The sequence below is a fragment of the Mobula birostris genome, chromosome 22, assembly GCF_030028105.1.
Source record: "Mobula birostris isolate sMobBir1 chromosome 22, sMobBir1.hap1, whole genome shotgun sequence".
In the NCBI taxonomy this organism is placed as follows: Eukaryota; Metazoa; Chordata; class Chondrichthyes; order Myliobatiformes; family Myliobatidae; genus Mobula; species Mobula birostris.
This window is the reverse complement of record NC_092391.1, coordinates 53,421,704-53,444,367: the sequence shown is the minus strand read 5'-3', so window position 1 is coordinate 53,444,367 and position 22,664 is coordinate 53,421,704. Positions and strand designations below refer to the sequence as shown.

Below are 22,664 nucleotides of genomic sequence, written 5' to 3'. Positions count from 1 at the left end.
TGGTTGCGGGTGTTGAGGGCTGGGTTAGTGGGTGGAGGTGTTGATCAGCCTCACTGCTTGGGGAAAGGAACTGTTTTTGAGTCCGGTGGTCCTGGTGTGGATGGAATGTAGCTACCTCCCTGATGGGAGTGGGAGAAACAGTCCGTGAGCAGGGTGGGTGGGTTCCTTCATAATGTTCCTGGCCCTTTTCTGGCACCTTTCTGTATGTATGTTCTTGATGATGGGCAGGCTGCTGCCGGTGATGCGTTGGTCAGTTTTGACTTCCCGTTGTAGAACTGTTCTGTCCGCCGCTGTGCAGTTTCCGTACCAGGCAGTGATGTGAATCGCGATTAACGACACCCAGTTTATTACCGGCTCAGGAGCTGTCTCATATCTTCATAAACACAAAATAATCTGCAGATGCTGGGGTCAAAGCAACAGTCACAACATGCTGGAGGAACTCAGCAGGTCGGGCAGCATCCGTGGAAAAGATCGGTCGACGTTTCGGGCCGGAACCCTTCTAACCCTTGGATAGGCAGGAAAGGTGAAGAAGGGATAGGGGAAAACACAATGGGTAGTAGAAGGAGGCTGAACCAAGAGGGAGGTGATAGGCAGCTGGGGGAGGGGGGCAGAGTGAAACAGAGATAGAGGAAGGGAGGGGGAGGGAATTACCGGAAGTTGGAGAATTCAATGTCCATACCAAGGGGCTGGAGACTACCTAGACGGTATATGAGGTGTTCCTCCTCCAAGCTGAGTTTAGCCTCATCATGGCAGTAGAGGAGGCCATGTATGGACATATCTGAATGGGAGTGGGAAGCAGAGTTGAAGTGGGTGGCTACCAGGAGATCCGGTCTGTTGTGGCGGACGGGGTGGAGGTGCTTGACAAAGTGGTCCCCCAATCTGCGTCGGGTTTCACCGATGTAGAGGAGGCCGCACCGGGAGCACCGGATACAATAGATGACCCCAACAGACTCACAAGTGAAGTGTTGCCTCACCTGGAAGGACTGTTTGGGGCCCTGAATGGTGGCAAGAGAGGAGGTGTAGGGACAGGTGTAGCACTTACGCTTACAGGGGTAAGTGCCGGGTGGGAGATCTGTGGGGAGGGACGTGTGGATCAGGGAGTCATGGAGGGACCGATGCCACCATGAATTCTCTTGCCACCTTACTGGTTTTTCACCTGGAACCTACCAGCCTTCTCCTTCCCACCCTCCCCCCACCTTCTTTATAGGACCTCTGCCCCTTCCCTCTTCAGTCCTGACGAAGGGTTCCGGTCCGAAATGTCGACCGATCTTTTCCGCGGATGCTGCCCGACCTGCTGAGTTCCTCCAGCGTGTTGTGAGTGCTGCTCATATCTTCATGTTGTGTCTGTCTGGCGATGCCCTGCCTTTAATTACTTTAATCAGGGATCCCACTGACCACCGGTGTCCAAATAACTGACCGCTCGTTTCCTATCCGATTCCACTCTTGAAGAGTTTTCCAGCGCCGGGGGACCCACATAAATTTGGGGGTTTACAGCCACTGATCCACCGCCTCTGTAGTCACCTGAGCCGGGACAACGGCCATTAGATGGGGGAGCGGCAGAGGGGTTTGTGGGGTTGCTGGTCGGTCTTTAGACCCATGGGTACCCTGGATGTTGTTCACCAGAGGGGAGATTGTTTGAAAATCCTCCCTCCCTTCTCCAATGATGCTTGGAGAGTTTTAACTGTCCTCTACTGAAGACCAATCCAAAAATTCATTAGAATCTCTGCTTTTCTCGCATGTCGTTCTTCAGTTAAAAGTTTTTGAGCCTTTTCCTTCAATCAGATGCCACCCCAAGCTCACAGAGGTGTCCGTGGATTCACTGTCCTGTTTACCTCAATTGTGACCCCACTGGATGTGAGCAAACCCTGAGACGGTAACGGGCGCTACAGAAAGGCAGGCATGAGGTAGAGAAACCCCTCCAGCTGCAGTGGCGGCAGGTGGTCAGCAGGGGGCAGCAGAGACCACAGGGTGACTGAGACTCTCCTACCTGAGGCTTCCTCACCCCTTGCCCTCACCCTCACCTTTATTTTTTTATTATTATAAATAGAGCCCTTAACAGGCCCAAAGCGGAAAAGCATTTGATGGCTTTGAGCCTGTGCTCGCTGGACTTCAGAAGACTGAAGGGGGATCTCATTGAAACCCATCGAATATTGAAAAGTCAGGATAGAGTGGATGTGGAGAAGATGTCTGCTATAGTGGAGAACCAGAGAGCACTGCCTCAGACTAGAAGGACATCCATCTAGAACAAAGATGAGGAGGTATTTCTTTAACCAGAGGATAGTGAGTCTGTGGAATTCATTGCCACAGACAGCTGTGGAGGACAAGTCATTGGGAGCTTGAGAAATTGTTTTGCACAGTACTGTATTCATCAATGTGGATCGGAGAGTGAGTTTGTAAATCTGGCAGGATGATTGGGAATGATTGGTCAGAGTGTCAAAGGTTATGCGGAGACCGCTGGAGATGGGGTTGAGAAGGATAATAAATTAGCCTTCACGGAATAGCCTTCCTCACTGTCCACTACGCCCCCAATCTTGGTGACATCTGCAAATTTCCTGGCTGAGATGATATCGATGATAACTGGCACCGATCGCTGTGGCACAATATGCTGGATACAGTCAGTGTGTCAGGCGACAGCTTTGCTAAGTTAGAGTTCCAGCTCTTCCACAATGTTCCTCGGACTCAATGGATCGAGTTACCGGGAAAGGTGGGCCAGACTGGGGCTTGATTCCAGAATGAGATGTGGTCCTAGAGAAATACATAAAATCATACAGGGCATAGACATGATATTTACCCCAGGGTTGGGGGGATAAAGAACGAGAGGACATATGCTTAAGGTGAGGGGAATGATTTAATATAAACTGGAGGGTCAATATTTTCTACAGGGTGGTACGTACGTGGAATGAGCTGCCAGAGGAAATGGTTGAGGCAGGTACAGTATCAACTTATAAAAGACAGTTGGACCGGTACATGGATTGGAAAGGTTTACAAGGTTATGGGCCAAATGTTGGCGAAGGGGACAATGTAGGAGGGGCATCTTGGGTAGCATAGACCATAGTCATAGTCATACTTTATTGATCCCAGGAGAAATTCCTTTTCGTTACAGTTGCACCATAAATAATTAAATAGTAATAAAACCATAAATAGTTAAATAGTAATATGTAAATTATGCTAGGAAATAAGTCCAGGACCAGCCTATTGGCTCAGGGTGTCTGACTCTCCAAGGGAGGAGTTATAAAGTTTGATGGCCACAGGCAGGAATGACTTCCTATGACGCTCTGTGCTGCATCTTGGAGGAATGAGTCTCTGGCTGAATGTACTCCTGTGCCCACCCAGTACATTATGTAGTGGATGGGAGACATTGACCAAGATAGCATGCAACCTGGACAGCATCTTCTTTTCAGACATCACCGTCAGAGAGTCCAGTTCCATCCCCACAACATCACTGGCCTTACGAATGAGTTTGTTGATTCTGTTGTTGTCTGCTACCCTCAGCCTGCTGCCCCAGCACACAACAGCAAACATGATAGCACTGGCCACTACAGACTCGTAGAACATCCTCAGCATCGTCCGGCAGATGTTAAACGACCTCAGACTCCTCAGGAAATAGAGACGGCTCTGACCCTTCTTGTAGACAGCCTCAGTGTTCTTAGACCAGTCCAGTTTATTGTCAATTCGTATCCCCAGGTATTTGTAATCCTCCACCATGTCCACACAGACCCCCCGGATGGAAACAGGGGTCACCGGTACCTTAGCTCTCCTCAGGTCTACCACCAGCTCCTTAGTCTATTTCACATTAAGCTGCAGATAATTCTGCTCACACCATGTGACAAAGTTTCCTACTGTAGCCCTGTACTCAGCCTCATTTCCCTTGCTGTTGTATCCAACTATGGCAGAGTCATCCGAAAACTTCTGAAGATGACAAGACTCTGTGCAGTAGTTGAAGTCCGAGGTGTAAATGGTGAAGAGAAAGGGAGACAAGACAGTCCCCTGTGGAGCCCCAGTGCTGCTGATCACTCTGTCGGACACACAGTGTTGCAAGCACACGTACTGTGGTCTGCCAGTCAGGTAATCAAGAATCCATGACACCAGGGAAGCATCCACCTGCATTGCTGTCAGCTTCTCCCCCAGCAGAGCAGGGCAGATGGTGTTGAACGCACTGGAGAAGTCAAAAAACATGACCCTCACAGTGCTCGCTGGCTTGTCCAGGTGGGCATAGACACAGTTCAGCAGGTAGACGATGGCATCCTCAACTCCTAGTCGGGGCTGGTAGGCGAAGTGGAGGGGATCTAAGTGTGGCCTGACCGTAGGCCGGAGCAGCTCCAGAACAAGTCTCTCCAGGGTCTTCATGATGTGGGAGGTCAATGCCACCGGTCTGCAGTCATTGAGGCCGCTGGGGAGTGGCGTCTTCGGCACAGGGACGAGGCAGGACGTTTTCCACAGTATAGGAACCCTCCGGAGCCTCAGGCAAAGTACTCCACATAGCTGAGGGGCCGAATGGCCTGTGTCTGCACTGTATACAGTAACTCTTTGATTGCTGACGGATTCACCATCAGTCCATCAGTTTGTTCTGCTGCTCTTCTCCCATCCCTGTGGAAAATGCAACAGCCTGATCCCTGTCACCAAGGGAGGAGGTATCCATGACGAAGGCAGAAGGTCAAAGGTGACCTTTAGTCAGGGATGTTTTGGGAGAATAGATGGAGTCCTTTAGGAAGCAAGATACAAGAGATCAACAGGGGAATCATGGAAACCAGCTGTCTGGACCTTCACGGTAAACGTTTACTAAAGACAGACCTGTTCACCTCGTGGGACCGTCGGAGTGTTCAGGGCAGGATCCGAGGAATGGGATGGAGGTCACAGGAAGCTCACAGAAGTGTGACTGTGCTCACAAGGGGTCCCAAGTGTAAGAATGTATTCAGGGTGTCAGCAGGGAGAGGGTTCGTGTTCACAGAAGTTCATCAGTAACTTCACTGTGTTTTCCTACGGACTACTGACAGTGGGACAGTGTTCACAAGAAGCCCCCAAAAACATCATTTTCATTATTATATTTTCCATACAATATTCAACTTTATTTCTCAATTCTTTGAGGTTGATTTAATCTGGGATTAATTTAGAATATTTTGTGCAATGTCTCAGATATTCCTTGTTCCCAAGCACCATTTTAGCACCGAATGTCCCTCAGCATGAACAAGGGGTCAGAGAGAATGAACAATCCCACCTCTACCATTCCCAAGGTCAAAGACCCAGGGTCACCATGGAAACCAGTTACTCCTATCACCCTCAGCACATCATTGTAACCCAGCCAATGACCAAGGCTTTTACTAAGTATGGATAGGTGACCCTCAGGGAGAGGTCAAACCCTGACATCACAAGGTCACTTGACACCAGTGGGACACATCACAATGAGATGCAGCATCCTGACCAGATTCAGACTCTGGTCACGTGGAGACCAGAGATTCACCACTGCTGGAGGACAGTTTGCTGATCTGGTGGCTGCTGTAGACATGACGTGTTCAAACATCACCTTCTGGGCTGCAGATTTCACTGATCCCCGCGATGGTGACGCTCAGATTGCAGGAAGACCACGATGGGACAAAAGACCTCTTCCTGAGACTCAGGATCCTGGTCCCTGGTGGGACTTCATCGCAAACTCAACCCACCTTCCTGAACAAAATCCTCAGCATCGAAACTCTGAAGAGGAGAGCCGGACTTGGAGAATAGGTGGAGATGTCTGAAGGGGAAGGAAGAACCCTGCACAAGATGGAGAGACTCCCCGAGAGGGAGAGAACTCCTGTAACAGTGAGACAAATTACTGATTCCTTCCATTCCTTCAGGGGACAATGATTAGAGAGATTGTCTTTGGGAGGAACATAGATTAGTTGTTGAATTTTGGGGATCCGCCTGGGGTAAATGTGAGCAATTACTGCTTGGAGAAGTAATTACCCATGAGCTGGGAGCAGTTCCTTAGCAACGACCCTCTGTCCTTGTTGTTCCTGACCGTTGCTAAGGAGATGCTCCCAGATCATCCAACCAGGGGTGATGTCAAAGGTCTTTCGGTGATGTCAGACGGTGCCCATTGTCAAACCACAGACCAGGGAACCTGTCACATTTAATACTCAGGCAGTGATTCGCTCTCCGTCTGAATCTATAAGTGTAAACGGTCTTGTAGTCGTCTTGTTTTAATCTGCTGTGTGTCTTGTGTTCATATTTCAGAGGAGAATGTAGGCGATATGGTTAGTTTGTGGATGACACTGAAATTGGAGAGCGGTGAAAGTGAGGGTTGTCTAAGGTTACAATGGGATGGAGACCAGATGGGAAATGGTCAAGGAATGGCAGGTGGAACTTAACTGGGACAAGAGTGACGAGATAGCCGGCCCGACAGTAGTGAAACATAAAGGTGTTTGCGTACGGTTTGTGAGGCCAGGAAAGGGTTAACCTGGACCACCATCCACTGTTGGGCTGGTTCAGGAGCCCCAGGAGAATGCCAAGTCATCTGACCTTTAAAGACAAGCCTACCTTCATTCCAACAAGCTCCACACACTGCTGGACACTGCCCAACTGGACCTCAGGGTGAGGAGGACAGACCCTGCGAGGGAACAGAATCTGGCTCCTGGGGCAAACTGATCAAAGTGAGGGTTATTCTGGAACGCCATCACCAGACCCAACAGGAGCTGAGCGGTCAGGACATGAACCTGGACACTCAGCTTCGGACGGACTCTGGCTGTTTTAAGACAGGATACTCATCGGATTCAGGAATCCCAGCCGCAGGGCATTCATGAAGAATGCTCACTTTCATCGAGTCAGTCCAGGACACTTTAAGCCTCTCCTCCCAACCAGGCCCCTCCTCCCTCCTCATCCTCTGGGCTGCTTGGTGGGTCGCCAGCAGTGTGTGGAGGATACCAGGGGTGACGTTCAGCTCCCTTGAAAGCTGGTCCTTTGCTCGCTGTTCCCTCGTCAGCTCCTCTTCATTCATCCAGCGATCGGACATTTTCCCCCACCTGGTCGTCCCTTTGGGTTTTGAGGGAGGTGATTGGGCTGTTTTGTTCCTCCTTCTGGGTGGTCTTTGAGTGTCAACAATCTGAGTTCTGGAGTGTACTCACAGTTTCCCCAGCCCAGGAGCCAGGGAGGGAGGAGAAAAGCATCATGGTGTGGCCTCTAAAGGAAAAGGGTCCAAAATACACCTTCACATGGAGCTCATGCCTGGAGACATTTTCCCCAAACTGTGCTGACGCTTCCCTTCCCCCATCGTCCCACCCACCAATCACTGGGAGCTGACGTTTCATCCAATCACTGCTGGCTCTAGAGCTTCGGTCCAATCAGCACAGCCCACCTTAAAGGAATGGCATCAGCTCTCAGCCAATCAGCAGCTGTCATCCTTAGCACGGTGGGATAGGATGGGGGAGGGTTTGGGGCCGTCGATGGCCATTGGGGTTCTGTCCACTGCTGGTCGAGGGACAGGACTGGAGACCATCGGGACCAGTCTCTGAGCTCACACAGAGAGAGTGGTCACAGAAAGCAACATCCACAATATAGTTTCAAAGTTTCACGGTGATTTAAAAATAAAGTGGAATTGACCATTTCTGGAGTGTTTGCTGATTTGTGTACAGGGAGATTGGGGGGAGGGGCGCTACAGGCTGCTGACTGTCACCGGGCCCAACTGAGACACACACTGGCTGGGTTGGTTTTCTGAACACTGAGACACACACGGTACCCTGCGGTACCCCACTGGTCACCACCTGCCATTCCGAAAGAGACCCATTAATCACTACTCTGTTTTCTGTCAGCCAGCCAATTTTCAATCCATGTCAGTACTCTGACCCCAATACCATGTGCCCTAATTTTGTCCACTAATCTCCTATGTGGGACTTTATCAAAGAATTTCTGAAAGTCCGGGTACACTACATTCACTGGCTTTCCCTTGTCCATTTTCATAGTTACATCTTCAAAAAATTCCAGAAGATTAGTCAAGCACGATTTCCCCTTCGTAAATTCATGCTGACTTGGACCAATCCTGTTACTGCTATCCAGATGTGTCGTAATTTCATCTTTTATAATTGACTCCAGCATCTTTCCCACCACCGACGTCAGGCTAACCGGTCTATAATTCCCTGTTTTCTCTCTTCCTCCCTTCTTGAAGAGAGGGACAACATTAGCCACCCTCCAATCCACAGAAACTGATCCTGAATCTATAGAACATTGGAAAATGATTACCAATGCGTCCACGATTTCTAAAGCCACTTCCTTAAGTACCCTGGGATGCAGACCATCAGGTCCCGGGGACTTATCAGCCTTCAGACCCAACAGTCTATACAACACCATTTCCTACCTAATATAAATTTAGTTCAGTTCATCCATTACCCTAGGTCCTTTGGCCACTATTACATCTGGGAGATTGTTTGTATCTTCCCTAGTGAAGACAGATCCAAAGTACCTGTTCAACTCGTCTGCCATTTCCTTGTTCCCCATAATAAATTCACCCGTTTCTGTCTTCAAGGGCCCAATTTTGGTCTTAACTATTTTTTTCCTTTTCACATACTTAAAGGAGCTTTTACTATCCTCCTTTATATTCTTGGCTAGTTTACCTTCATACCTCATTTTATCTCCGCGTATTGCCTTTTTAGTTACCTTCTGTTGCTCTTTCAAAGTTTCCCAATCCTCCGGCTTCCCACTCGTCTTTGCTATGTTATACTTCTCTTTTATTTTTATGCTGTCCATTACTTCCCTTGTCAGCCGCGGCCTCCCCTTACTCCCCTTAGGATCTTTCTTCCTCTTTGGAACGAACTGATCCTGCACCTTCCGCATTATTCCCAGAAACACTTGCCATTGCTGTTCCACTGTCATCCCTGGTAGGGTATTGTTCCATTGAACTTTGGCCAGCTCCTCCCTCATAGCACCATAGTTTCCCTTTGTTCAACTGTAATACTGACACTTCCGAGTTTCCCTTCTCCCTCTCAAATTGTAGATTAAAACTTATCATATTATGGTCACTACCTCCTAATGGTTCCTTTACCTCGAGGTCGCTGCTCAAATCCGGTTCATTGCACAACACTAAATCTAGAATTGCGTTCTCTCTGGTAGGCTCCAGTACAAGCTGTTCTAAGAATCCATCTCGGAGGGACTCCACAAACTCCCTTTCTTGGGGTCCAGTACCAACCTGATTCCTCCAGTCTACCTGCATGTTGAAATCCCCCATAACAATTGTAGCATTACCTTTGAGACATGCCAATTTTAACTCTTGATTCAAGTTACACCCTACATCCAGACTACTGTTTGGGGGCCTGTAGATAACTCCCATTAGGGTCTTTCTACCCTTAGTATTTCTCAGTTCTATCCATACTGACTCTATGTCTCCTGATTCTACGTCCCCCCTCGCAAGGGACTGAATATCATTCTGCACCAACAGAGCCACCCCACCTCCTCTGCCCATCAGTCTGTCCTTTCGATAGGATGTATACCCTTGAATATTCATTTCCCAGGCCCTGTCCACTTGAAGCCATGTCTCTGTTATTAGACAACATCATACTTACCAATTTCCAACTGTGCCTCAAGCCCATCTACTTTATTTCTTAATAATATTCTGTAATGGTGAGGGACGAGGGAGAGGAGAACTATTATTCTGCAGATACAGCAACACTGTGTTATAAAGCACGGGAGAAATACAATTCCGCAGATACAGTAATGTTGAGGTGCAAGGCACAGGAAAGGTACAATAGTGCAGACAGAGCAATGATGAGGTACAAGACACTGCAGGAGCAAACTACTGCAGATATTTAAATAGTCAGGTACAAGTCAGAGGAGTATACAATACCGCAGACACAGGAAATGTGAGGTACAAAGCACATGGAAAGAATACTGCAGGTGCTGGAATGGTGAGGTGCAAATCAGAGGAAATACAATTCTGCAGATGCTGGAATGGTGAGGTGCAAATCAGGGGAAATACAATTCTGCAGATGCTGGAATGGTGAGGTGCAAATCAGGGGAAATACAATTCTGCAGATGCTGGAATGATGAGGTGCAAATCAGGGGAAATACAATTCTGCAGATGCTGGAATGGCGAAGTGAAAATCAGGGGAAATGCAATACTGTACTGCAGATGCTGGAATGGTGAGTTACCATGCAGAGGGAAATACTATACTGCAGATGTTGGAATGTTGAGATATGCAGAACGGTGCAGATATGTCAGCTGAAATAGCTCAGTTGGGAGAGCGTTAGACTGAAGATCTAAAGGTCCCTGGTTCAATCCCGGGTTTCAGCACTGAGACTCGTTTATTGGCACCGCGGTAGCGTGGTGGTTGGTGCATCTCTATTACAGCTCAAGGTCTTGGAATTAAGAGTTCAATTCCGGCGTCCTCTGTAGATTTCTAAGTACTTTCCATGTGCACATGAGTTTCCTCTGGGTGCTCCTGTTTCCTCCCACCGTCCAAAGGCGTACTGGTTAAGGGGTTAATTGGTTATTTTACACCGTATCACCATACCACCGTCCTTAGACTCACTTTACACCGCACGCTGGTGGAGCAGTGCTGCCAGGATAATCAAAGCTAACACACTTTTCATCCCTCTTCCCTCCGGGAGAAGGCTCAAGATCTTGAAGACTCATACGGCCAGATTTGGGAACAGCTTCTTTCCAACTGTGAGAAGACTGCTGAACGGATCCTGACCCAGATCTGGGCCGTATCCTCCAAATATCTAGACCTGCCTCTCAGTTTTTTTTGCACTACCTTACTTTCCATTTTCCTATTTTCTATTTATGATTTATAATTTAAAATTTTAATATTTACTAAGTTTTACTGCTTTTAATATTTTTAATATTTAATATTTTGTATTCCAGGGAGCGGGAAGTGCAGAATCAAATATCGTTGTGATGATTGTATGTTCTAGTACCAATTGTTTGGTGACAATAATGTATAAAGTATAAATACATGAGGGTTAAATCAGAGGGTTCCTGGGTGTCACAGCTTGGTGGACTGTACCCTCAATAAAATAAAGTAAGTAATATTTTGTAATGGTGAGAGACGAGGAAGCAGTGATTCACAATAACACGGACACAGCAATGGTGAGGTACAATCCGGAGAGGAGCAATAATACAGATGCTGGAACAGTGAGGAACCATCAGAGGAGAGCTACAATACCACAGATACAGCAACAGTGAGTTACAAAGCACAGAAGTAATACAATTCCGCAGATACTGCAATGGTGAGGTACAAGGCAGAAGAGTATACAATTCTGCAGATACAGGAATGGTGAGGTTAATGCAGAGGAGAACCACAATTCCACATTTACTGGAACGTTGAGGCTCAAAGCACAGGAAAAATACAATACTGCAGGGTCCAAAAAGGTGAGGTACGAAGCACCAAGAATACAATACCACTGATGCTGCAGCAGTGAGGTACAAGGCAGAGGAGAAATAAAATACCTCCTACACAAGAATAGTGAGTTTTAAAGCACAGTAGATCTACAATACTGCAGATGATGGACCGGTGAGTTACAAAGCTCATGGAAATACAACAGTGCAGATGCTGGAATTGTGAGATACAATGTACAAGAAACATACAATACTGCAGATGCTGCAATGGTGAGGTACACGAGAGTGGAGAACAACAATACTGCAGCTGTGTCAGCCGAAATAGCTCAGTTGGGAGAATGTTAGACTGAAGATCTAAAGGTCCCTGGTTCAATCCTGGGTTTCGGCACTGGGACATATTTCTTGTGCACCATGGTAGCTTAGCGATTATTGTGACACTATAAGCCCTCAAGGCTTCAGAGTTCAGTTGCAGTGCACTCTATAAATAAGATTGTACGTGCTCAGGGGTTTCCTCTGGGTGCTCTGGTTTCCTCCCACAGACCAAACATGTACTGCTTACTAGGTTAATCTGTTATTTTAAACCATCCCATAATTATGTTAGGGTTAAATCGGTGGATTCCTGGGTGGAACAGCTGGGTGGGCTGGAGAGGCCTGTTTTATGCTCTATCTCTCAATAACATAAAATAAATAATATTCTGTAATGGTGAAAGGATGAGGGAGAGGAGAACTACAATACTGCAGATACAGCAATGTTGAGGTACAAGACAGAGGTGAACCACAAAAATACAGACATATCAGCCAAAATAGCTCAGTTGGGAGAGCGTTAGACTGAAGATCTAAAGGTCCCTGGTTCAATCCCGGGTTTCGGCACTGGTACATATTTATTGTCACCGCGATAGCATAGCAGTTAGTCTGACACTATTACAGCTCCTAGTGTCAGAGTTCGGAATTCTATTGTAGCGTTCTCTGTAAGTAGGTTTGTACGTCCTTCCCATGTACACAGTCCCTCTCTCCAAAGGCAGACTGGTTAGTAGGTTAATTGTATTTTTTAAACCGTACCACAGTTAGGTTCGGGTTAAATCGGTGGATTCCTGGGTGGGCCGGACGGGCCTGTTCTGTGCTCTATCTCTCAATAAAATAAAATAAATAATATTCTGTAATGGTGAGGGACGAGGCGAAGAGCTTTAAAAAGCAGGTTTTCTCAGCGCGAGTCATGATTGGATTAATGCAAAGACGCAGGAGAAGCGTTCCCACGCAAGTGTGGCAAAAAGTTTATAAAACCCAGTCTCCATAAAAGAGGGGTCCCGTCTAGTGGAGCGGTCATCATCGGAGTGGTCTGAGTCAGAGTGGTAAGTCCTTGGCTCAACGGGGCCAGGTGGTAAGAACAGGCGGGAGCAAGGTCAGTAAGTAAGTTTTCTCTGTACGTCTTGTTTTCTTATCTAACTCTTGAGAGAATAGGGGGTGTGTCTACAGGGCCAATGTTCATCATACACCACGTGGAGAACAGACTTCCATCATTCCTGATTCCCTCTGCTTGGTAAAACCAAATACCCTTTCTGGCTGAAGTTCACAGAGTTTCCCAGCTCAACAGATTGTAATGCCCAACAAACCTGTGAGAGAGTTGTTTAATCAGACCCAGTCCTTGTGCTGTCCCCAGGCCCCTGCGGATATTTCTCTGTTCAATCTGCTTCCATCCCAGATCAACAATTCTCCTCTTCCCCTACCCCCGTCACACCGTATCCGCTGGGAAATCCTGTAAACACACATCCAGGTGATACTCTACACCTCCCCAGGCAGTAAGGCTGATCATGACCTCCACCCAATCACCCACTCCACCACAACCCCAACCACCACTACTTTATCATTTCCTGTCAATGTACAGACACTCAAAGCTCAGAGTAAATTTATTATCAATGTCTCCATATACAACACTAAGATTCATTTTCTCAATAAATCCAAAAACCATAACAGAATCAATTGAAAGACCACACCAGCAGGATGGACAACCAGTGTGCAAAAGACAACAAACTGCAAATACACAAAGAAAGAAAAATGAATAATAATGGTAACTAAATAAGCAATAAATATAAAGAATATAAGATTGCAAGTCCTTGAAAGTGAGTCCATAGGTCATGGAAACAATTCAGTGATAGAGCAAGCAAAGTTGAGTGAAGTTATCACCTTTACCTCCTTCCTGATGGCTGAGGGGTAATAACTGTTCCTGAACCTGGTGGTGTGGGTCCTGAGGCTCCTGTACCTCCTTCCTGATGTTTAAGGGGTAATAACTGTTCCTGAACCTCCTTCCTTATGGCAGCAGCAAGAAATGAGCAGATAATGGGGGAGACTAGGACCAGAGGGCCCAGCATCAGGAAAGAAGGATGTTACTTTAAAACAGAGTTAAGGAGGAATTTCTCCAGCCAGAGAGTGGTAAATCTTGGCTGTGGTTGGCTATAGTTGAAGCGGAGATTGATAGTTCTAGATTAGTTATGGTGTCAAAGGTTGTGGGGAGACGCAGACGAACGGGGTTTAAAAGGATAATAAAAAGTAAGTGCGCATGCGCCGGTCGTGCATGCAGCCTGGGACAGCCGTTCCGATCCATTCTTACTTTCTTCTTCTTACATTTTAATTTACGTTACTTTTTGTATTTTTTTCTCTCACGGTAACACGTCGAAGCTGCACCCTCTCTAACATGCTGGTGGAGAGAGTTTTATTTGGGTTTTCTTTAGCGCTGGAAATGGTTACATCCCGACACGCGGGACAGAAGCAAGGTTGCATTGTGTATTTCACGGACCAGCAAAGACCGGCCGGCTTAGCGAACAGAGCGGTGGACACCCCTGCTGAAATCCAGAGGAAAACACACAGAGGGGGATCACAAAGCCGAGGAAAGAGGACCGGGTCGAGACAACAGAGACTTTTGGAGAAGAGCAGTTCGGTGGGTAATACCGTTCCGGCTGACCGGAAGAGCACTGAGAGCTGTAAGCGTAAAGGAGTTCAGTATTTACTGTTCTGGCTAACAACGGATGGTGCAATCCGGGGTATATGACGATCGAGGAACGTGTTTGCAGACTGGATATTGAACTTTTTACTGTTGGACTTCGGGCACATCCCACCGTGATACAACACTTGGCGGCGCGGGAGGTCATTCCTGCCTGTGGCCATTGAACGTGCAACCAACCCGTGGAGGGTCAGACACCCTGAGCCAATAGACTGGTCCTGGACTTATTTTCCATCTGGCATAGTTTGCATTTTGGTGTTTGATTGTTGGGGTTTTTTGTATTGCTATATCTACGCTCTATTCTTGGTTGGTGCGGCTGTAATGAAACCAAATTTCCCTCGGGATTAATAAAGTATATCTATCTAAATCAGCCCTAATGGAATGGCAGAGCAGACACGATGGGCCAAATGGCCTCACTCTGTTTCTATGTCTCTTGGTCAAAGTGCAACACCTCACACCTATCTGCATTATATCCCATCTGCCATTCTTCAGTCAATTCTTCTTGCTGGTCCAGATCCCACTGCAAGATTTGATAGATCCCCTCACTGTCCACTACGCCCCCAATCTTGGTGACATCTGCAAGTTTCCTGGCTGAGATGATATCGATGATATCTGGCACCGATCGCTGTGGCACAACATGCTGGATACAGTCAGTGTGTCAGGCGACAGCTTTGCAATGTCAGAGTTCCAGCTCCTCCACAATGTTCCTCGGACTCAATGGATCGAGTTACCGGGAAAGGTGGGCCAGACTGGGGCTTGATTCCAGAATGAGATGTGGTCCTAGAGAAATACATAAAATCATACAGGGCATAGACATGGTATTTACCCCATGGTTGTGGGGATAAAGAACGAGAGGACATAAGCTTAAGGTGAGGGGAATGATTTAATATAAACTGGAGGGTCAATATTTTATACAGGGTGGTACGTACATGGCTTGTGTTTGCACTGTATACAGTCACTCTTTGATTGATGACGGATTCACCGTCAGTCCATCAATTTGTTCTGCTGCTCTTCTCCCATCCGTGTGGAAAATGGAACAGCCTGATCCCTGTCACCAAGGGAGAAGGTATCCATGATGAAGGCAGAGGACAAAGGTGACCTTTAGTCAGGGATGTTCACTTTAGACAGACGTGTTCACCTCGTGGGACAGTCGGAGTGTTCAGGGCAGGATCCCAGGAGTGGGATGGAGGTCACAGGAAGCTCACGGAAGTGTGACTGTGCTCACAAGGGGTCCCAAGTGTAAGAATGTATTCAGGGTGTCAGCAGGGAGAGGGTTCGTGTTCACAGAAGTTCATCAGTAACTTCACTGTGTTTTCCTGGGGACTACTGACAGTGGGACAGTATTCAGAAGAAGCCCCCAAAAGCATCATTTTCATTATTAATTTATATTTTCCATACAATATTCAACTTTATTTCTCAATTCTTTGAGGTTAATTTAGTCTGGGAATAATTTAGAATATTTTGTGCAATGTCTCAGACATTCCTTGCTCCCAAGCACCATTTTAGCACTGAATGTCCCTTAACATGAACAAGGGGTCAGGGAGAATGAACAATCCCACCTCTACCATTCCCAAGGTCAAAGACCCAGGGTCACCATGGAAACCTGTTACTCCTATCACCCTCAGCACATCATTGTAACCCAGCCAATGACCAAGGCTTTTGCTAAGTATGGATAGGTGACCCTCAGGGAGAGGTCAAACCCTGACATCACAAGGTCACTTGACACCAGTGGGACACATCACAATGAGATGCAGCATCCTGACCAGATTCAGACTCTGGTCACGTGGAGACCAGAGATTCACCACTGCTGGAGGACAGTTTGCTGGTATGGTGGCTGCTGTAGACATGACGTGTTCAAACGTCTCCTTCTGGGCTGCAGATTTCACTGATCCCCGCGATGGTGACGTTCAGGTTGCAGGAACACCGCGATGGGACAAAAGACCTCTTCCTGAGACTCAGGATCCTGGTCCCTGGTGGGACTTCATCCCGAACTCAACCCACCTTCCTGAACAAAATCCTCAGCATCGAAACTCTGAAGAGGAGAGACAGACTTGGAGAATAGGTGGAGATGTCTGAAGGGGAAGGAAGAACCCTGCACAAGATGGAGAGTCTCCCCGAGAGAGAGAGAACTCCTGTAACAGTGAGACAAAGTACTGATTCCTTCCATTCCTTCAGGGGACAATGATTAGAGTGAGTGTCTTTGGGAGGAACATAGATTAGTTGTTGAGTTTAAATGTGGGTAATTACTGCTTGGAGAAGTAATTACCCATAAGCTGGGAGCAGTTCCTTAGCAACGACCCACTGTCCTTGTTGTTCCTCACCGTTGCTAAGGAGATGCTCCCAGATCATCCAACCAGGGGTGATGTCAAAGGTCTTTCAGTGATGTCAGACGGTGCCCATTGTCAAACCACAGACCAGGGAACCTGTCACATTTAATACTCAGGCAGTGATTCGCTCCCCGTCTGAATCTATAAGTGTAAACAGTCTGCTGTTTGTCACCTGTTAATGACTTGGAGGAGGATGTGGGTGTGGTATAATTAGTTTTGTAGATGACACTGAAATTGCCGAGCGGTGAAAGTGAGGGTTGTCTCAGGTTACAATGGGATGGACACCAGATGGGAAATGGGCCAAGGAATGGCAGGTGGGACAAGTGTGAGGTGATCAATTTGGGAAGTTGAACCAGAGCAGAACACAGAGTGAATGACAGAGCCCTGGGAGAGTTGTAGAATGGAGAGACCAAGGGGTACAGGTACAGAGTTCCCTGAAAGAGCCTGCACAGGTAGACAGTGAGGTGAAGAAGGTGTGGACGGGTTCCCATGCTGTGTAATTCTGTGACTCTAAGTGTAAATGGTCCTGTCATTGTCCAGCTGTAAGCCGGTGAACCTACACCTGCTCTTTCTTCTCCCAGAGGGACATGGCTGCTGGAAACTGTGGCATCTGGTTGAGCACAGGGAAATGGAGGCTTTCAGCGTACGAGCCCGTGACGAAGATGGGATTGACCAGTCCACGATGCAATCCTGAGACAGCAGATCCCAACTGCAATTGAACGGTGCTCCTTCAGGTTCATCTGAGTCCCATCCTCACCCTGGTGCGAACTCGACAACCACTAACATTCCTGTCCAAAAATTAACTGAATCATGAGAATGGCGTGAAAACACCTCTCTCGCCTCAGGACCATTTCCATCTCCTCCATCCTGGGGTCTGAGACTTCACCCTTCCACCTCCACATTTAAAAGTTGCCATTTCTGTGTGCCGATGGGTACTTGTCATCCTGACCAGTTCTGCTTGAAGCTGATAGTCTCTTGGTGAAATTCGACAATGGGATCCTCACGTCCAGTCTCCGTGTTCCCGCATCGGCGACAGGAACTTTTCCTGCTCCAGCTCCAGGCTCAGCCCGGCACTGGTCGGAGTCACTGCAGTGGCACTGCTGGTCGAGGGACAGGACTGGCGACCATCGAGACCAGGCTCTGTGCCCACACAGAGAGAGAACGGTCACAGAAAGCATCATCTGCAATATTGTTTCAAAGTCTCACTGTGATTTAAACATAAAGTGGAATAGACCATTTCTGCAGTGTTTGCTGATTTGTACTCAGGGGGATTGGGGGGGGGCGGTGGGCGGAGGGGCTACAGGCTGCTGACTGTCACCAGGCTCAACTGAGACACACACTGGCTGAGCTGGTTCTCTGAACACTGACACACTGGCTGAGCTGGCTCTCTGAACACTGGGACACACTGGCTGAGCTGGTTCTCTGAACACTGGGACACACACTGGCTGAGCTGGTTCTCTGAACACTGGGACACACACTGGCTGAGCTGGTTCTCTGAACACAGAGACACACACTAGCTGAGCTGGTTCTTTGAACACTGGGACACACTGGCTGAGCTGGTTCTCTGAACACTGACACACACTGGTTGAGCTGGTTCTCAGAACACAGACACACATTGGCTGAGCTGGTTCTCTGAACACAGACACACACTGGCTGAGCTGGTTCTCTGAACACTGGGACACACACTGGCTGAGCTGGTTCTCTGAACACAGAGACACACACTAGCTGAGCTGGTTCTTTGAACACTGAGACGCACTGGCTGAGCTGGTTCTCTGAACACTGACACACACTGGCTGAGCTGGTTCTCTGAACACAGAGACACACTGGCTGAGCTGGTCCTCTGAACACTGACACACACTGGAGGGAACACTGTGTCTCAATCACTTTACAGTGCCAGTGATCACCATTTGAGGTTTGATTCCCACCGTTATCCATAAGGAGTTTTTCCACTCTCCCCGTGACCATGTGGGTTTCCTCCGGGTGCTCTGGTTCCCTCCCACATTCCAAAGACGTACGAGTGAGTGTTCGTACATTGTGGCCGTGCTGTGTTGGTGCTGGAGGTGTGGTGACACTCACAGGCTGCCCCCAGCACGTCCCTGCCAGAGGCAATGCATTTCACTGTGTTACCATGTACCTGTGCCCAGTAAAGCTAATCTCTGCAGGCTCAGGTAGGACAGAGTCCGGAGACTACAGGAGTGACTGGTATCCGTGCTTACACACATACACACAGTACAGTATCTTACCAATTTATATCTATTGTGTTTCTTACATTGTAGATTTTTGTGACACATCGGATCCAGAATAACAATTATTTCATTCTCTTTTACACGTGTGTACTGGAAATGACATTGAACAATCTTGAATCAAAATGATTACATTTGCACATGCAAATCCACTAGACATCCCTCAATAATCTGCACAATTATTAAATGGATTTGCTTCCTGTCACTTGTGGCCAAACTGACCAGTTAAGTGTACTTTCTCATAGATTTTAATATTATGTGCTTAAATTATTGTACTAACTTATTCATAGTATAATATTATTGTTTTGTGTGCTGTGTGTGATGCATGTTGTGTGATTTGCAGGAGCATTGTCTCATTTGGTTGTACTCTACAAAAGTCTTAGGAACATGTAAAAAATTCTGTAAAGCAAAAATTTTGAAATGGAAAGTTTCTACCTATCAAAAGTTTACCATAAAGAGCAGTAAATTGTGAAAAACGAAATCAAAGCAATATTTGGTGTGAACACCCTTTGCCTGTAAAACTGCATCAATTCTCTCAGGTACACTGTCATGCATTTTTATAAGAAAATCAGTTGGTGGGTGTTAAATGCATCTTGGAGAACTTGCATAGTTCTTTCCCAGACTTTGACTGTCTCACTTGCTTCTGTCTCTCCAGCTAATTCCAGACAGCCTCGATGATGTTGAGATCAGGGCTCTGTGAAGGCAATACCATCGGAAACGATATAAAATCTCTGGGGTGCCTGTGACTTTTGCACAGTACTGCAGCTTATACACACAGATTGATTGGACATTCACAATGTGATTTGGGAGTGTTCGACGTTCACATTATTAACCCTCAATGAAAAAGGACGACTATATAAAGGATAAACACAAGAGATTCTGTAGAGGCTGGAAATCTAGAGCAACACATACTAAGTGCTGGATAAACTCAGCAGGTCAGGTAGGAGCAAACTACTGCAGTTAGTTAAATAATCAGGTACAAGTCAGAGGAGTATACAATCCCGTTGATACAGAAACTGTGAGGTACAAAGCATATGGAAAGAATACTGCAGGTGCTGGAATGCTGAGGTGCAAATCAGCGGAACTGCAATTCTGCAGATGTTGGAATGGCGAAATGAAAATCAGGGGAAATACAATTCTGCAGATGCTGGAATGGCAAAGTGAAAATCAGGGGAAATGCAATACTGTACTGCAGATGCTGGAATGGTGAGTTACCATGCAGAGGGAAATACTATACTGTAGATGTTGGAATGTTGAATACGCAGAATGGTGCAGATATGTCAGCTGAAATAGCTCAGTTGGGAGAGCGTTAGACTGAAGATCTAAAGGTCCCTGGTTCAATCCCGGGTTTCAGCACTGAGACTCGTTTATTGGCACCACGGCAGCGTGGTGGTTGGTGCATCTCTATTACAGCTCAAGGTCTTGGAATTAAGAGTTCAATTCCGGCATCTTCTGTAGGTTTCTAAGTACTTTCCAGGTGCACATGAGTTTCCTCTGGGTGCTCCTGTTTCCTCCCACAGTCCAAAGGCGTACTGGTTAAGAGGTTAATTGGTTATTTTACACCCTACCACAAATACATGAGGGTTAAATCAGAGGGTCCCTGGTTGTCACAGCTTGGTGGACTGTATCTCTCAATAAAATAAAATAAGTAATATTTTGTAATGGGAAGGGACAAGGAAGCAGTGATTCACAATAACGCGGACACAGCAACAGTGAGGTACAAGCTGGAGGAGGAACAATACCACAGATGCTGGAACAGTGAGGAACCATCAGAGGAGAACTACAATACCGCAGATACAGCAACAGTGAGTTACAAAGCACAGAAGTAACACAATTCCGCAGATACAGGAATGGTGAGGTTAATGCAGAGGAGAACCACAATTCCACATTTACTGGAATGTTGAGGCTCAGAGCACAGGGGAAATACAATACTGCAGAGTCCGGAAAGGTGAGGTACGAAGCACGAGGAATACAATACCACGGGTGCTGCAGCCGTGAGGTACAAGGTAGAGGGGAAATAAAATACTGCATACACAAGAATAGAGAGTTTTAAAGCACAGTCGAACTACAATACTGCAGATGATGGACCGGTGAGTTACAAAGCTCATTGAAATACAACAGTGCAGATGCTGGAATTGTGAGATACAATGTACAAGAGACGTAAAATACTGCAGATGCTGCAATGGTGAGGTACACGAGAGGGAAGAACAATACTGCAGCCATGTCAGCTGGAATAGCTCAGTTGGGAGAGCGTTTGACTGAAGATCTAAAGGTCCCTGGTTCAATCCCGGGTTTCGGCACTGGGACTTATTTATTGGGCACCATGGTAGCTTAGCGATTATTGTGACACTATAAGCTCTCGAGACTTCAGAGTTCAGTTGTAGTGCACTCTATAAATAAGTTTGTACGTGCTCATGGGTTTCCCCTGGGTACTCTGGTTTCCTCCCACAGACCAAACATGTACTTCTTAGTTGGTTAATCTGTTATTTTAAACCATCTCATAATTAGGTTAGGGTTAAATCTGTGGATTCCTGGGTGGAAGAGCTCTATCTCTCAATAAAATAAAATAAATAATATTCTGTAATGGTGAGGGATGAGGGAGAGGAGAACTACAATACTGCAGATACAGCAATGCTGAGGTGCAAGACAGAATTGAACAATACTGCAGACATATCAGCCGAAATAGCTCAGTTGGGAGAGCGTTATACTGAAGATCTAAAGGTCCCTGGTTCAATCCTGGGTTTCGGCACTGGGACATATTTATTGTCACCGCGATGGCATAGCAGTTAGTCTGACACTATTACAGCTCGTAGTGTCAGAGTTCGGAATTCCATTGTAGCATTCTCTGTAAGTAAGTTTGTACGTCCTTCCCATGTACACAGTCCCTTTGTCCAAACTCAGACTGGTTAGTAGGTTAATTGTATTTTTTAAACCGTACCACAATTAGGTTCGGGTTAAATCGGTGGATTCCTGGGTGGGCCGGACGGGCCTGTTCTGTGCTCTATCTCTCAATAAAAGGAAATAAATAATATTCTGTAATGGTGAGGGACGAGGCGAAGAGCATTAAAAAGCAGGTTTTCTCAGCGCGAGTCGTGATTGGATTAATGCAAAGACGCAGGAGAAGTGTTCCCACGCAAGTGTGGCAAAGAGCTTTAAAAACCCAGTCTCCATAAAAGAGGGGTCCCATCTAGTGGAGCGGTCATCGTCAGAGTGGTCTGAGTCAGAGTGGTAAGCCCTTGGCTCAACGGGGCCAGGTGGTAAGAACAGGCGGGAGCAAGGTCAGTAAGTAAGTTCTCTCCGTACTTCTTTTTTTCTTAATTAACTCTTGAGAGAATAGGGGGTGTGTCTACAGGGCCAATGTTTATCATACATCACGTGGAGAACAGACTTCCATCGTTCCTGATTCCCTCTGCTTGGTAAAACCAAATAACATTTCTGGCTGAAGTTCACAGAGTTTCCCAGCCCAAGAGGTTGTTATGCCCAACAAACCTGTGAAAGAGTTGTTTAATCAGATCCAGTCCTTGTGCTGTCCCCAGGCCCCTGCGGATATTTCTCTGTTCAATCTGCTTCCATCCCAGATCAACAATTCTCCTCTTCCCCTACCCCCATCACACCGTATCCGCAGGGAAATCCTGCAAACACCCATCCAGGTGATACTCTACACCTCCCCAAGCAGTAAAGCTGATCATCACCTCCACCCAATCACCCACTCCACCACAACCCCAACCACCACTACTTTATCATTTCCTGTCAATGTACAGACACTCAAAGCTCAGAGTAAATTTATTATCAATGTCTCC

At 47.0% G+C, this 22,664-nt stretch overlaps 6 non-coding genes across 6 annotated transcripts; all 6 read left to right on the top strand.

Moving 5' to 3' along the window:
* Positions 1–10,179: 10,179 nt before the first annotated feature.
* Positions 10,180–10,252, top strand: trnaf-gaa (transfer RNA phenylalanine (anticodon GAA)). Its single transcript has one exon. It is a non-coding gene; the product is annotated as a tRNA-Phe (tRNA).
* A 1,362-nt stretch (positions 10,253–11,614) lies between these two features.
* On the top strand, positions 11,615–11,687 carry trnaf-gaa (transfer RNA phenylalanine (anticodon GAA)). Its single transcript has one exon. It is a non-coding gene; the product is annotated as a tRNA-Phe (tRNA).
* A 409-nt stretch (positions 11,688–12,096) lies between these two features.
* On the top strand, positions 12,097–12,169 carry trnaf-gaa (transfer RNA phenylalanine (anticodon GAA)). Its single transcript has one exon. It is a non-coding gene; the product is annotated as a tRNA-Phe (tRNA).
* A 7,978-nt stretch (positions 12,170–20,147) lies between these two features.
* Positions 20,148–20,220, top strand: trnaf-gaa (transfer RNA phenylalanine (anticodon GAA)). The gene has a single exon. It is a non-coding gene; the product is annotated as a tRNA-Phe (tRNA).
* Positions 20,221–21,091: 871 nt separating this feature from the next.
* trnaf-gaa (transfer RNA phenylalanine (anticodon GAA)) lies at positions 21,092–21,164 on the top strand. The gene has a single exon. It is a non-coding gene; the product is annotated as a tRNA-Phe (tRNA).
* Positions 21,165–21,540: 376 nt separating this feature from the next.
* Positions 21,541–21,613, top strand: trnaf-gaa (transfer RNA phenylalanine (anticodon GAA)). The gene has a single exon. It is a non-coding gene; the product is annotated as a tRNA-Phe (tRNA).
* The last annotated feature ends 1,051 nt before the right edge of the window (positions 21,614–22,664 follow it).